Here is a 14882-nt window from a genome sequence, read left to right as displayed (position 1 = left end):
AAAGAAAACATTTTTACCTTTTAAGAGGTCACATACAACAACAAGATGAGCCCACCTCCTTCAGTCCTATAGTCCAAGGTCATGGGCAGAGCAAATACCACTACAATAATTACCATTATTCTGATTATGGAAGAAACACATAGAATGTCTGGGAGATAAAAACAGAAGAAAGAAAAATAAATATGTAGCACATATTGTTAGAAGGTCTTATTAATAAAAACAAACCCGGAGCCAGGTATTGGGGTGAATGCTGAAAAATCAGAGAGACAGAACAGGCCACAGCTAACCTTACCTCGCCAACTTCTCAGCTGATCCTGTTTTCTCAAACTGGAAGCCTGTGAGTCCTCATCCAAATAGATCTCAACTGAACTGCTGCTAAAAGCCTAAAAGCTTAACCAGGCTCTAGTTTCTGATCCTCACACCTTATATACCTTTCTGCTTCCTGCCATCACTTCCGGGGATTAAAGGTATGTGTCACTATGCCTGGCTATTTCCAGTGTGACTTTGAACTCACGGAGATCCAGACGGATCTCTGCCTTCGAAATGCTAGAATTAAAGGTGTGTGTGCCACCATTTTCTGACCTCTATATCTAGTGGTTGTTCTGTACTCTGACCCCAGATAAGTTTATTAGTGTGCACAATATATTGGAGAACACAATATCACCACATAAATATTATCTACATTTCTGTCACTCACAAGTTTCTGTGATAGACTGATCAGTAGACTTGCATGCTAGAACCTTGTATCTCCCTAACACTGAATTTCTGTATATGGAAGAGCAGGGCTCTTACATTAGTCAAATGCTTTTATGAAATTATGTACTTAGCTTGAATCTTTAAAGTTTTATCCCCAGTTTGGCACTATTGGGAGGCTATGGCACTTTAAAGAATGTGACCTTTATGGGAACAGTTGACATCAGCCAGTTCCTAATCCTTTCTCCTGCTCCCTAGACAAAAGGTAAGTGGATTTGCTTAGCTACACCCATAGCCATAATATAGGGCTCACTTACAAGCCCCAAAACAAGTGTCAACTGACAATGCTATAAAAATGTCACTAAATCTTTTCTCTTTAAATGTTGATTATCTAAAGTCTTTATTATAGTAACAGCCCAAAATCTTGTATTGATACACTGCATATAACTTTTACTCTGAAAGCAGACCAAGAGTCAACATAGCTGTACCCAGACGTACACAGATTAGATTTCCCACATTTTTATATGTAATTTTATTTGTATGTAATAATGATTATAGCATAAACTATATGTTGCTATATTATATTAACACATATTCGTGCTAATGTCCCCTCTGAGTACTATTCGTTGAAAGTAAAAGTTTTAACAATTTTGTGGTAAACTCTTAGAAAAATAAAACATTTAATGCCTCATTACATCTTAGTTTCATTTTTCATTGCTTTTATAGAATGCTGTGATGAGCTCATACATAAATATTTGTGTGCATCATTAGGTTTTTAGATGAATAATTAATGAACAAACAAATCTGTTTATATTAAGGCTCCTGACAAAAATTGTTTTCCAAAAAAAATGTAAGCAAATTTTATTTCCACAAGAAAGTGAACAAAACTACAAATATGGATAAGTATAATTGTATTTATAATGTACTTGTAAGTATCCTTATACATTATGAGTAAGAAACAGGATGAGAAGGAAAACATGAAAATGTTAATGCAGATTTACCTAAATGGAAGAACTGGAGGCCAAAACCATAAAACATGTGTTGTGTTTTCCCAGGTTTCTAAATTCATCATCTATTAGTTTATAATAAGACAAAAACCATTAATTAAAAGATACAATAAGCTGAGGGCTGTAGAGATGGCTCGGCAGTTAAGTGCACTTGCTCTTGCAGAGGACATGGGCTTGGTTCCCAACACCCACTTGTAACTCTAGTTCTAAGAGTTCCAGCACCCCTTCTGTCCTCTGCAAGCATTGGATACACATGTGGTGCACATATACACAGTCAGGCAAAACATTCATACACATAAAAATAAAAATAAAGAAATACTTTTTAAAATTAGAAAATAGATATTTTTCTTTAAAAAATTATTTAATACTAGATATAATACCTCATTGACAACTTATATCTCATTTTCAAACTAAAGTTAGTCAATAATGTCCTCCAATTTACATAAAATCAATACAGAAGGCTCTAGGAAACCGATTGGTAATTTCTATTTCTACAGTGCTGAGTTGGCAGATAGTATCTTACAAGTATGTCATTTCCTGAGTATATATATTAAACAGAAGTGTAGTAATAAATTTTTGCAAACTTTTCACAAATAATTTTATAGACCAAAAATATCATTTTGTGGTGCCTTCTCTTCCTATGTTCCTCCTAGCTCTTAGTGATTATTTTGGTAAGTATAATTATCATCATAGGAGTGAGGTTGCTGTCATGGACTAGAATTACAAAAACAAAATCTATGTGTTCTGCCTAGGGAAGGGCAATTAGGAAGAGGTTTGAAAGAGTGGAATTGCTTTTACATTTATCACAAGTGACATTGTCATTGTCATTATTAATCTCCCTTGGTTATCACAAGTACCTTCTTATGTTTAATGATCTATTTCTCATTCATCTCCACTCTGCCTCTGTGCCATCCTTTGTTAAGCAAGTACTAACGAAACTCTCTCACTGAAACTGAGTTCTCTGTAGTAAATAGCTCCATTTTCTCATTAATTTTCCTAACCTTATGTACCTACAGCACTACATTCTACTCACTATTAAATTAGTTACAAAGGACTCATATATCTTTGATTAAACACTTTTTTCTTTTTGTTTAAATAGTAAATTGCAAGTCATTCTTCTGTACTCGTGTGTGTGTGTGTGTGTGTGTGTGTGTGTGTGTGTGTGTGTGTGTTTATTCATTACTGTGAACATAGACATCATTTTCCTAACAAGGCTGACTTTTTTCCTTCTGCTTGGAATCTAACACAGGGTCTCAGGCATGCTATGCAAGCACTCTTCAATCCAGCGATATCCTCTTCCTCGTGAGAATTTTGTAATCCTTTTTTATCAATAATGACTTAAATCTACTTTGATGACTATGAAGGGTTGTAGGTGGATGGCTAGAAATACATCATTTATTTTTAAAGTGTTACATTATGCTAGATGATTCTGAGAAATAATTAAAAGAGACTGTTTTCCTGCCAGCTACTTATTATAGTTGTAGGTACATACTGGTATACAATAAAGGATATATATTTAAACTGTATAATATAAAAAGCTATAGCACAAAAATATGTTGGCAGGCATTACTACAATGAAAATAATGAGTATATGAATATGTGCATTGCTCTAATATTTCTCCTATTCCCTTCCATCCCTTTGGCCAGGCACTCATTGAGCTGAGTTCTTTCATAATAAAGTAATATGCCTTCTTCATATAGTGTATATGTCATATGTATGTTCAGTCTGTTTTCATTTGACATAATTACTTTGAGATATACCAATATTGTTACATATTAATTGTTACTTTGTTCTACTGATGAGTAAAATATGTCTTATTGCATAGATAGGTATGTGGATTATATGCAGTTTGGTATAGTTACAAGTAAAATGCTGTTGAGATCCAAAAATAAGCCTTTAAATGAGTATAAACTCACCTCTGTTGAAGTGTAGCATTGGATGTATAGCAGATGTGTGGTGAACATAGACAGTGAAAGCATTAAACATAGAATAAAAACTAAAAGCTCATGAATAAAACTTTACTAAAAATTAACTCCTCTGTTCTTCCAAAGAAAAGGCAAAGAGAAACCACAAATGACATGAAAATATTTAACATCATATATCTGACTGTACTCATTTCAGAACTGTAAAACATATTCTCAAAATCCTACTCTTAAGTGTCTAATAAAAATAAATGTACTGAACTTTTGAACATATAATTCCCCCCAAAATACTTACAGACTGCAAATGAGAACACGAAAATATGCTCAAGCTGGCTGGTTATTGAAGAAATATATGATAAAACACCAATGAGAGTAACCGCTAGAGTCTTAAGAATGGTTTTTTTGAGGACAAAACATCACCAAGTGTTGATGAGGATGCAGAATGAGATTGTAAAGCTGGTGATACAAATATAAATCTACCAGAAGTTCCCCTGCAAAAGAATGTGACAATTTATTATGAAGGCATACCTTTGTAGCATGTATTTAACTACAAATTTCAAAAATTCAAAGGTATTTGGACTACTTGAACCTTCAAACTCTTTCCAAAGACCATACCACATTCCTATAAGCAAGAAATTTAAATAGAATCATAATGTGGACTAGCAAAATCCTAATGGATGTGTCAACTTCCACTTTTAGACTTTAAATGGATGAAGCAAGATTTTTTTAAATTCAAAATTCCTATTCCTGTCACACACCATGATTTACCTCCAGAACTCTTGTCTCTATTCATACTCCAGTCTAAAAACCAGTATTCATAATAAAGAAACTAAATGCTTACATAGACAAACCAAGTATTCACATACAACAAAACATCTTTAATCTGGTCTCTACTCCCAAGAATTAAGATATCAATTTAGTCAGAATTTTAAAATCTTCACAAATTCCTAAATGCAAAAATATTATTCTGTTTTTAAATAAGCTACAAAATTGCAATTCTGGTTCTAATGTCAACTCAAACTAAATCCCTTTAAAATTTTCAAGTCCTTTTGAGCATCACTCTTGTGATGGATCCTGTGATAGTCTTTTGATACACAGATGAATGAGATGGTGCATCTGCCCTTGAGGGGCTCAAAGTCAGCAGGTTTATGATGTTGTCTTGGCTGGTGATGATTTACCCAAGGAGATCCTTTCATTAGTGAGTTTTATGACTCCTAAAGCTTGATTGTGGCAGCTGAACTGCCAAGAGCCTGTCACCAATTATCTATCACCTATTACTGGGGAGCTGCAAGGGGTGGACAAAAATTCTTCCCCTCTGAACAACCCACATCCCTTCAATCCAACTGCGTGCCTCCCCCACTTTTAGTCTTACCATGTGATTGAGAAAAACAGAAAATCTAGGAAACTCAACCTGAATTTTGGGAAGCCTTCCCTTTTTCCCACAAGTCTTTCTAAATTCACCGATAACCTTCTCACAGGCCACTCAGTCGTCATCAGCCTTGTTGACTGTTCTGAGGAATTTTCCAACCTGATCTCTCCTTCCTTTTCTCATGACACAGCCTTTTCTTGTTCTCCTTCCAAGTCCCTGAACATCTCTTCCCAGGTTTCATTCTATCCTTGCCTCCCATCCTCCCGGAAGTGTCAAGATTTCTCAGATTTACATGCTTGCACTTCTTTTGCTCATGCAAAAAAGAGTAATGCAATCCATATTCATGTCTATAACTACTCTATAAGTTCATGGTTTCTGGATCTAAATCCTATAGCTACTATTTATGGAATGCCTACTATGTGCCTGTTATGCTAGTGACTTTGCATAAATTATCTAATGCAATTCTCTACATTCTGGCTTATTTTTCAATCCATCCCATATGTCGAGGATATAAGCCCAAACCAATTCCTCTTAGTACACAACAAAAACTTTTACACTTGCAGCAGGGTTTTAAGAAAATCTTAAATTTCCTATTCCAAAAGCCACTTTGAGAAGTTTTAATTTTAAAGACATACAGTAGACAAATAAAAAAACCACATAAGAGCACTCAAGTAATACAGTCTTAATATACAATACATGCAAACATTTTCTTTGCAGAAAAACTAGATAACCAAAGTTACTTCTTTATAAATGAATTTAATGGGAGGGACATAAAACTAGGCGTAGCAACTAAACCCAAATGATTATGATAGCCATGAAGGATTCAGCCTTTGATACTCTATGTTTTCCAGGAAAGTTCATTTTCATGGTGACTCAGTAAAGCTGCAGCTGCAGATACTGGAAGACAGAGATGTCAAAATCTTAAAACATGCCAGCTGACACCTGTTTCATGACATACTGCCTCACTCCCCAAATCACAAGACCACATATGCCCAGTATGGTGTTTTCCTGCAGCCCATTGGTGCCTCAAGGCTCTAGTTTCTCAGCAGCTCACATAAACTACTGTTATATCTTTTGACTGTTAATGTCTCCCTCATGCCAACCTCTTTCACACCTCACCAATGAAGTCTTTCTAACACCTACATCTGATCATTTAGAAACCAACTGACATACAGCATCCCTCTGCCATTGCTACAGTATCCCTCCACCATAGCCTGGTTTTACATTAGATTAACAAATTCTGTCTTCTCTTGATAAATGTATATTTTATAAATTCATATACAATGATATTCATGATCTTAATTATATTTTTTGTTTGATTAACTGGTATATTTGAAAACCACAAGAAAGAATATAGAGAATGTACATTAAAATGTGCACATGAAGAAACTAATGACTTGTCATCTAGAGTACACCACCACAGAAATACTGAGAAAAGCACAGTTCATCATTAGTTCTCCTAAAATCAATGTTCTTTTGAACTGAAAGAAGATTCACCTTCCAGAAATAAACTCATACTAAGTTTACACAGACAAAAACTGCAAAATCATACCAGTTATTTAAAAACAGAGAAAATGTTACTAGCCAAATCATTGTATGTGTGTAATAAGTAAAAATTAAACCTTTTTAAATAATCACTTGCTCAGGACATGTAAAGGTAATTCAGCAAAAAAAAAAAGCATATGCCAATAAATATTTAAGATTATTCATAAAATTTATATATATGGTAAATAATTTCCAATTCAATAATCCAACACAAATGTGATTATTACTCTCCAAAAACAATGTTTTGAAGTTGTCTTTAGCAAAATATTAACAAAGTAAACACATATAATGAGTATGACCTCATGATTGTGTGGGACATACACTAAGATTGCAAGTTCAGCAAATATTAGAAAGTAAAGAAATTCATCATACTTACCAGAAAAAAAATCACAGGACCACCTCAATAACAGCAAAAAATGCATTTAATAAAGTTCAAAGCTTTTTTTTTTGCATTGGAGGTGGTAAACTACAGAAGCAGGAGTATTCTGAATCTGATAAAAGATAGATGCACAGAAAAATAAATAAATCCTGCTGTTGACATTATATTTTCTGAGCAGAAGCATTTACTCCTAAAAATAGGAACAAGAAAGATAACTACTATCAAAAAATTCTAAGCATTTGAACACAGCCAAGGTGCTAAACTAAGAGAAAAACTGACAAGTATAATAGATTTGAAAGTATATTTGTGGTCATGACTGGATTTGTTTTGTTTTAATCATAACAAAAGCCCAAAGGATCTAACAAAAATGCTACTGTAACTGTTCTGTGACCATATCAAGACCATGCTATAAAACTAATCCAGAAGATCAAATATATTTCTATATACAAGTTACAAATAATTGAATAGCAGATTTTTTTATTGAAACATTTTTCAATAACACAAAATAAAGCAAAAAAGTAAACACAGATGACTTCTGTGTTGAATCTATAAAATGTTGAAGAGAGGAATAACCAAGTCTGAAGATGATGGGATTTATCATGCTAAAAGATAAATATGTAGTACTGTTGTAAACAAACCACTGGCACAGTTACCATGGAAAATTCTCACAATGCTAAAAATAAATCTACCATATGACCCAGCTGTACCACTCATTGGCAAATGCCTAAAGGACTCACCATCCTACTCCACAGAAAGTTGCTCAGCCATGTTCACAGCCTCTTTATTCACAATATCTATGAAATGGAAACAACCTGAGTTTCCTTCAACTGATGAATGGATAATGAAAACATGGTACATAAACACAATGGTATACTATTCTGCTGTAAAGCAAAATGAAATCATGAATTTTGCAGGTAAATGGATGGAACTGGAAAATAACTGAGAGAAAACCCAGGCACAAAAAGACAAATGCCATATGTGTTCTCTCATTTCTGAATCCCAGCTTTGAGTCTTCATATGTGAGTGTATCACTGGAGTGACTGAAAATACTGGGAAAGTCAAAAGGGACCATGGGGAGGGGTAAATCCCTATATAGGGGAGTATTAGTATATGCAATGAAGGGTTAGATAAGAATAAAGAGGGGGAGTGACTTACCTGTGGATGTGAGAGGGAGAGTAATACAGAGAGAGATAGAAGTAGTATATATAACATTAAGGATGTTAGAACAAGCCAGAGAGAATCATATTATTTTATTTACTTAAATTTGTACACAAACACAATATGAAATAAAATTATGCCACTTTGGGTGAAAATGTTCCCCCAAGGGCTACAGACTATCTAACAAAAACTCCGGTTCCAAAAAGGGGGAACCTCCTTTGCTATGGTTGGTCAGAGCAGTCCAAAAGAACTCAAAACAATACAGTCTATTACTGTGCCTTGGTTGCATCCTAGAACTTGAAGGTAAGACCCAATTTCTGAAGACATCACACACTTACAGCAAAGGATTTGGAAGAACCTAACTATAAATGAGCTGGAAGCCTCCTCCTTGGGGACTAGCTCTCATAGTACTGGAAGAGCTATGCAAGCTGCCGAAGGAGAAAAGCACTCCAGAGTCTTCTCCTGCTGTAGTGCCTGTGAACAACAATGAGCAGAACGGCAAAATAGGTTGACAGGTGCAACAGCAGCACTTATGTCATGGCAATACACGGCAGCTGTCTACATGAGCCTTGGGCCCACTTGATAGGAATAATAGGAAGGAATTCATGCCTGGTATTATAAGCCTAGCCTACTACCAATGACTGAGGAGGCCATGGACCCTAGAATAGAGTCTATGACTGATCTCTCACTAATCCTGGATAATTTCTAACTGCGTTCTACATGCTTATCCTTTACCCACAGAGAAGTGCTGATATCATTCATCATTAAGGAAGCCTCTTTTTCCATCAGATGGGGAACATTACAGAAAGCCACAACTGATCAAGTGTAGAAAATTGACTGTGGGGTGCCCGCCCCCAATTAGTACATCTACAAGACAGTCCCTACACCTAGGGATCAGGAAACATTGTGGAAGAGGGGTTGGAAAGATTGTATGAGTATCTTTAATTATTATAAATTATTCAATCTGTAATATTCTGTTAAAGTAATACAAAATAGACTAAGTGAAACTAAAATATATTGACAATGTAATAAGAAAACTCAAGGTAGTTATGCAATTAAGTGTTATTTGGTAGTAAATATATACCTCTACTTATTAAAACTGCACCAAAACACAACATCTCATGCATCAACTTTGCAAAACTTCCACAGTCTACACCAGTGTAGCCATAGAGAAACAAGCATATTCACACAGATTTGAAGAGAATGTAAAATTATATAAGCCCTAAGGGGATATGGAAAATTTGGAACCATCTGGTAAAATCACACTGCATTTGCTCTTTGATCCAGAAATTTCTCTTCTGGGATTCTACACCAAAAATACACAAGCAAATAAAGGGAAATATTTATACTCAAAGCTACTTAGTGTAGCATTGTTGATAGTAGCAAAAGAATAAAAATACTAAAACATTCTTCAACATGGGACTGCTTGACTACCCCATAGTTCAGCCAGGCAACAGAGCTCTCTGTATTTGTAAAATGCAAATAAAATGGTGCGGAGGAGTTGGTGATGGGTAAAGTGCCTACCCCACAAGTACCGTGACCTGAATTTTGATACTTTAATGTACATAGAAAGCCAGGCTTGGAAACTTGTGTCTATAACTTTAGCCTTGGGTAGATGCTTAGGCATCTAGAAGATGCTTGAAGATTAACTGGTCATCCAGGAGAGCTGAATCAATAAGCTTCAAATTCAGTGAGATTCTATCTTAATAATAATAATAATAATAATAATAATAATAATAATAGAGAGCAATCAAGGAAGACATCAGACATCTGCTGTGAGTCCCTCATGCACATGTAAAGCACAATAGTAATTTAACTAAACACACTAGTAACATACAGTCCTGGGAGAAAAAGAACTGAGAATTTACACAATTGTAGTAGTGTTTAAGAAATTTTATTTTTGTTATTATGAAACATCTATATTATGAAATAAAGTGAGTGAGTAATTGCATGCAGAGTATATTTTATTCCACATGGAATAAAGAAGTGCTACTAGTAAGATCGCATTAAAGTTAAAACTCTATACTATTACATTTGTACCAAAAACATCAGCAAGAATTTTAATCACCTCCTCAAAAAAAAATGAGGTATACAAATCTTATCTACTGAAAAGGTCCAGTACCAATGAGTATGACTAGGAACTATACATCAACATTGAAATAACATGTTTCAGAAAGAACCCTGGCCCCTGACAACATGCCTGATGCCAGGTCTAGACCTAGAAATGTATAAAATGATGACAGAGCATCTTATTGCAACAGCACAAAACTTCATGAAGTATACTAAAAAGGATTTCACCAACTTGAAGCAGCTCCCCCTGCCAAGAAGAGACTGTGTGTGTGTGTGTGTGTGTGTGTGTGTGTGTGTGTGTGTGTGTGTGAATTAATAATAATAAATATTCTTTGCTGGTTACCAAAGAATACTAGTGAAGCCAGAGAGTGACAGAAAATAAATGTGACTGCATTTTTAATGGCTATAAAATATAAAAGCAAAGATGCATAAATTCAACCTTCTTTTCTATACAAACGAATCTGACAGTTCATGAATTAAATAGGTAAAGGAACATTTCCTTTTGTAGAAGTATTCCAGCTGAAAATGAGAGACTGTATAACAGAATTAGAGAATTATCACTTTACAGCCCTTAAGTTAATAATATGTATGGATGGGTAAATATCATGAGTAACTACTCATATCACTAAAAACCATCATAATAAAATAAAATTACAAAATAATCAGGTATTATGTTCTGCCTAGGAAAACAACCAACCACTAGTACAATGTTCTTTTAAAAAGGATTTTTAAACTAAGGACATCTCTAGAACTATCAAGTAAACAATAATGGGACCAGAGGGCCATACCTGTGCTGTCTAGTTTTATGTCAACTTGACACAAACTAGAGTCATTTTGGAGGAGGACAACTCAATTGAGAAACTGCCTCAAAAAAAATTGGCTTGCAGGCAAACCTGTGGAGAATTTTCTTGATTGCTAATTGATGGCAGAGGTGATGGCTGAGGGCCAACTCACTGTGGGTGGTGCCATCCCTGAGCTGGCGATCTTGAGTAATACAAAAAAGTGGTCTGTGAAAGCCATGAGAAGTAAGTCAGTAAGCAGCACTCCCCATACCCTCTACATTAGTTCCGCCTCCAGGTTCCTGCCCTGTCTGAGTTTCTACCCTTAACTACCCTTGGAAGTGTAAGATGAGGTAAATCCTTTAATCAAAAACTTGTATTAGGTCATGGTGTTTTGTCACAGCAATAGAAATCCTAAGACAATAATAGACAAGGGGGATGAAAAAGAAAAAATCGGAGCCGGGCGGTGGTGGCCCACGCCTTTAATCCCAGCACTCAGGAGGATCTCTGTGAGTTCAAGGCCAGCCTAGACTACCAAGTGAGTTCCAGAAAAGGTGCAAAGCTACACAGAGAAACCCTGTCTCGAAAAACCAAAAAAAAAAAAAAAAAAAAAAAAAAAATCGTAAACTATGGGAACGCCATAAGTCAAATGACCAAGTGTCTTATTTATGAAGACATGGAGGAGCAAACCACAGGAACAAAAACAACAACAAAAATAAATTAAGTGAAATACAGAAATCTTACTTGCATCTTGGGGTAAACAATTACTTTAGAAAGTATGAGAAACATCAGAGTAATTTGAAACATTTACATTGATGATAGTAAAAAATATGTAAAATACATATCCAAATTTTCATCATCTATTCATCTGTTGATAGACAACAAGGTTGATTCCAATTCCTTGCTGTGCTGAATAAAGCAGCTACTCCACTCTAAAGAAAAACATAATCACAAAATTTGCAGGGAAATGGCTGGAAATAGTATGCATAATATTAAGTGAGGTCATACAATCTCAGAAAGAAGAAGGCCATATTGTCTCTGTCATATGTAGGACCTACTCAACAATTTACATATGTACATGTAAAATGTGCATGTGAATACAGTATAATATGTATGAAAGAAAACAAGAGGGTAAATATTAGTTGATGAGGAAGTACTGAATATAAGTAGTGGACATGAGTTATAAAAACAGATAGCAAACTAATTGTTTTTCTAGTTCTAACTCAGTATTGGATTTTTCATTTTGGGTGGCAGACAAGTACATAAAAATAAATCCAATAGTGAAAATATAAAATTCAATATGAACCTCTACAGCCTCATAATGCCTATTCTAACTGCATAGAAGTTCATTGAAATGTATAGACTTTGAGTTTGGTTAATTTTGGTGTATGATGTTTGTTTATATACAAGGTTTTTATAATAAAGTTAACTTTGGAAGTTATGATACTAGAATTATGTTTAAAATAGTTCATATAGATTTAGAAATATATAATAGACTATTTAAACTATTCATGAGGTTTTTCTTCTTCAAAATGCTGTGCATACAATATTTATTGTAGGGATATAAAAGAAAGCAAGGGTTGATGCAAGTTGTTAACAGTGAGGTAAAGTGACAGGCACATGAAAATGCATATGTTTTGTTCTTCCCTTAAACACACACACACACACACACACACACACACACACACACGTGCATGTGTGTGCATGTGTGTAACATCTACTAATATTATGTACTCATTAAATCTGAAAAGCCAAACTACTTAACTGGTCAAAAACTTGCAAAAAAAAAAAAAAAAAAAAGATAGGCATTCCCCAAATTGTGAGTACCACATGCAAAGACTGCAGATGAGAAGCAGCATTGTGTGAAGGGCTAGTTCACATCTGGTCCAGCTGGAATGAGAATACATGAGAGGCAGGACAGAGATGAATTTGAATGCACACAGGGCTTATATCCTGATCAGCCACTGTACTAAATATATACCAGGCTATATACTGGTAAGCCACCACAGTAAAGAGAGTATTTTACCCTGAAGATAAACCTATTAAAATAAAATGCCAGTTACCAAACATATGTATGTGTGTGTATGTACAAATATGTGTATGTATACATATATGTAATTTTAAATCTTCTAGAATCTAAATAGTGAAATTGGTGAATTTTGTGTAACTCAACAAATCCAAAATGTATTACATCAAATGAGTACTCAAAATGAAACTTTGAGATGATTTGCTATTTCGTGTTCAAAACTTTCACAATCCAATATGTGGTTTATCTTATTTATAGTACATTTTAATACACACCCCTTAAAGCGCTCAATAACCAACATGGTTTGAGACTATTTTATTAGCAGTATAGCTCTAGACTAAAAGTCTTTAGACTTAAGAGTTTTTCTACATCTACCTGTTACTCTTCCTCTCTGTCACCAAATCTATTCCCCCATGGCTTTACCTATGATGATTCTCCAACTCACGTGGTTTCTATACCCCAACATTCTTTAATCAACTGTCTACTAGAGTCTTAGTGTTTAATATTTCCTGCAAATTCAATGTTCCAAACTAAGTTCACTTTCTGCCTCCTTTACCTCTGCATCTCTGTTGCTGGAGAGCTTCTCTCCAGGTTCCCCAAGCCCCGCAGTCCCACAATTCACTTATAAAATAATCACTCAGACGCTTATATCACTTATAAACTGTATGGCCGTGGCAGGCTTCTTGATAATTGTTCTTTTATCTTAAATTAACCATTTATAAAATCTATACTTGCAGTGGCTGGTGGCTTACAGGCATCTTCACATGCTGCTTCTCCTGGCAGTGGCTGCAGTCTCTCCCCTCAGCCTTCCACTTCCCAGAATTCTCCTCTCTCCTTGTCCCACCTACTTCCTGCCTGGTCACTGGCCATCAGTGTTTTATTTATATAGAACAATATCCACAGCACATCTCACTAGAAATACCTTGTTTCCCCTCCCTCTGTCTATTCCTAGTCAGATAGTCCTGCAAACTTTATCAAACTTTCAACAACCTCTACAGCCCAAATGGACCATAAATCATGATCAACATTACTGAGATTATTCCTCCCTCACTTCAGCAGTATTTGTATCCCATTCTAATCCAACCTCCATGATCTCATAGGCATGTCTCTATAACCTTTTAAGAATTAATAAGAAGTCATCTGCATAAGAAAAAACTGAACATTTAAAGTATCTTCTTGCAGCTCATTGAGTAAAATTCAAGGACAAATATTTCACTAAGTTCTTGAGCATCACATTGTCCCCTTATATGTGAATTTTACCTTATGATTTATAGAAAAAATTTAGGTTTTCTAGAATATTAACTAAAGCATAATTCTACTAGAAAAAAATAGTGAATTGATATCACTACTGTTAATAAAAGTAGAAATATAGATATAAATTCACAAGCATCTGCTCTTCACAGAATTCAAAGCAAAAATTCCTTCAATTCTCAAGTATTAATACTGAAAAATAGTTTATTAGAATCCTATTACTAAATATATTAAAAGATAAAGGACTTATATCTGCCCAGACACTGGAGTGGCTCTCTCCAGTGAATGCAATCTTTGGATAAACAGACCTAAATGGGCAGCTCTCAGTGAATTACTGGTATTTGGGAGAAGAAGGGAAGGATTTATACCTCGCCTGCACAGCTGGAAGTCGAGTAGGCACAAGGACTCTAATATATAACGGAAACCAGCTGCCTTATTCTGTTTCATTGAGACTGCCAACTGAGATACATTATTTGACACTGCTATGCAGAGCCAAATCATTCATCAAGCTGTTTAAAGCTCAGCACACCACCTGTCCATGGACCAGATTCACATAAAAAAAAAAATTGAAAACTTTCCTCAGCCCCATTACAAATGTGAAGATACTTCCATTAGAGAGAATAAAAGTTATGGCATCTTTTCCTGACAAAGTTTGCTACAATACCTGAAAGGATAAAGGACA

Source organism: Peromyscus leucopus, chromosome 4 (assembly GCF_004664715.2).
Source record: "Peromyscus leucopus breed LL Stock chromosome 4, UCI_PerLeu_2.1, whole genome shotgun sequence".
NCBI lineage: Eukaryota > Metazoa > Chordata > Mammalia > Rodentia > Cricetidae > Peromyscus > Peromyscus leucopus.
The sequence above is the reverse complement of the archived record's forward strand: the minus strand, read 5'-3'. Positions refer to the sequence as shown.